This window comes from Sorex fumeus, unplaced genomic scaffold (genome assembly GCF_029834395.1).
Source record: "Sorex fumeus unplaced genomic scaffold, SorFum_2.1 ptg000033l, whole genome shotgun sequence".
In the NCBI taxonomy this organism is placed as follows: domain Eukaryota; kingdom Metazoa; phylum Chordata; class Mammalia; order Eulipotyphla; family Soricidae; genus Sorex; species Sorex fumeus.
Genome location: NW_026606090.1, coordinates 24,180,007 through 24,182,903, shown reverse-complemented (window position 1 = coordinate 24,182,903; position 2,897 = coordinate 24,180,007).

Sequence of the window (2,897 nt, the reverse complement as noted above, 5' to 3'; positions counted from 1 at the left end):
ACATCCACAGGATGCTGCCATGCTCTGGGGAGTATACTAGAGTGTTCTCTCTGTGCAGTTAGAACTAGTTTTTACAGATAAAGCAACATTTATTTTCCCTTCTTGGGGGTAGGGATTGGATACACCTGGCAGTGCTGAGCAAATCCTGACTCTGTTCCATCTCTCTTAGTGGTACTTGGAGAGTAATGCAGGATTAGGGATTGAACTGGGACCAGCCAAATGCAAGTGCCTCTAGCTCAAAGCAATTTTTCCTTTATGTTTTCCATCTGTACACTCTGCCAAAGGAAAGTACATTTACTGTTTTCCAGACTATTTGAACTTTCCCTAGAGCTGAAAGTTATGCAGATATGTTGGTTTAAATTGGGATGCATGCTGACATACTATAGGAATTACCTGTGGGTGCTCCATGAAAAGTCTGAGGTGTCAGGTAACCTGGACTTAACTCCAAGCTCTGAAAGATCCCCCCTTCCTTCTATTATGGTGGAATCAGAAGGGAATAGAGGGACATCAGGTAATTTACTTAATTTAAATGGTTCCTTTAGAACCTACAGAGGAACCCAGGTATGCGGGACCCATGGCTGAGGTCTCCAAGCCTGCTCATATTGGAACTGGCCCTCCTCCACCCAGGCCCACAGTTTTCCAGTAGTTTGGCAGTTATACCCACAAACTGCCCCCAGCCCTTGTAATCCCATCAATGGCCAAGATCCATAGACTATAAAACATAGCTCCCGGAAAAGAACAACACAGTTTTTCCTGGAGTGCTTGGCTGAATTTGAAGCTGTGCAACTTCTTATACTCTAACCCACTGATGTACCTAAAGCAGCAGACAAGTGTTTAGTTTATACATAATTGCTGTATTCTCCTATATACTGGCTTAAAGGGCCCCAGAATGAAATCAACAACTTTTACACACTTTCCTCTTATTGTGGTGGGAAGATGCTTGCTGGTTGGGTGGGTGTTTGAATACTATCTGTAATGAACTATTGTGAACTACTTTATGAAAATAAAATGTATAAAAATCGCAAAAATAAATAAATAGTTCCTTTAACTCTCACTCATCCAAAAGGTAACCAGCTGTTGCAGGCAGATAGGTAGGAGGGCTGGTAATATGTTTTTAGAAAATAATAAAGGTTAAAATAGATTGTCTAGCCCTGAAGGACCCCAAAGGTATGAAGATTATTCCCTAACCCCCAATCCCACCCCTCAGTCCCACTCTCCGGTTTTATGTAACCCCAGAGCTCTTTGGGGAGGCATTGAGGTGCCTCCCTGATGAAAAAATTCAAAGCCAAACCAAGAGAATGGTGGATCCCCACAGAAAGGAGAAGCTACAGACTAACAGATTAGACTACAAAAGAACATCAACAGTGCAAGGGAAGAAATTATTAAAGGACCATCAGTAATGCAAGGGATTCCTGTGACATTAAATTTTATGTATGCAAAATTTCAGAAAAAAAGCATTTGAAGGAATTTCATGAAAGTTATTTAGGGCTTTATCCTTCAAGCTTCTGTTCTCCCTTGAACACACAGCTTGCTTATTTGTTTTCATGTCTGTTTGTGGCTTCCCCGCTCTGGAGAAGCCCATATCTTTTTTTAAAAATCTATTTCTTCTCCTTCCCCTCTGGTCCTTCTAAATAAAAGTTGTTCAATAGAAAAGCAATCTTGGTTCACTATTTCACTTCCTCCTGAAATTCTTTCTGCAAGGAAAGACAAGGGACCAGGAACACTTTTGCCAAGGTTAGGACTGATTTTTCTTCTCCTAAAAAGAGCAGTTTTTCACTCCAGACTAAGTTCATGACTCACGGAGAAATCAGGAGGCAGGTCATCTGACAGAGCAAGTGAACTTTGGGCACAGCCTGATGGCTGCCAACTGGGGCTGGGAGTGTCTGTGCTGTGCAGGGACTTGTAGCTGACTTTACCAGTTTTGATACAATCCAAATGTTTCTCTGACTGAAGATGGCTGAGGTGGGCCAGCAGAGAGGTAAAAACACTTTTTTCTTGAGTCTCCCTCTCTTCTCCCCACTTTACAGAGCGGGATGGGGTACCACGAAGGGCAGGACCTGGTCATTGCACACTGGGGGTAAGTGGACAGCGGGGCATAATACAAGTTGCCTTACATTCAGCTTAGGTCACAAAGGGACAGGATGTATGATGTTGCACATGGTTGAGATGAGAGAGACCTGGGCATCCAGGAGGGACCCTGACCCACCAACAAGAGCTGTACAATAAAAATGTGCTCTCAGAAATATCTGGAGTTGTCATCTGCACATTTTTTCAGACATTGCTCAAGGACCCAAGGAGTCAGGAATTAACCCACTTTTTGTATTAACACACTAATACTTCCTGCAGGACAATTGGCCTTGCTATTTTTTTTGTTTTTGTATTTTTGCTTTTTGGGTCACACCTGGCAATGCACAGGGGTTACTCCTGGCTCATGCACTCAGGAATTGCTCCTGGTGGTGCTCAGGGGACCATATGGGATGCTGGGAATCGAACCCGGGTTGGCTGCGTGCAAGGCAAATGCCCTACCTGCTGTGCTATCGCTCTCAGCCCCTGGCCTTGCTATTTTTTTTTTTTAATAATTTTAGGAATGACATACCTTAACCCAGTCACTGCAGTAATGGGTTGTTTTAGTTTAAAAAGTAGCACTGCTCTGGTAAATATTATAAAACCTAGATGGTAAGACTATAGTAGGTAACTACAGTAGATAAGTACAGTGGTAAGACTACCTACAGGTCTAAGACTACATGTCTTATACTCTACCTGCTTCCCCTAAGTCATGTCAGGAGTGATTCCTGAGCTGATAGTTAGGCGTAAACTCTGCACACAACCAGGTGTAGCCCCAAACCAAAAGCATAATTCTAAAAAAAGGAGAATAAAGCGGCATAATAGAAGTGTCG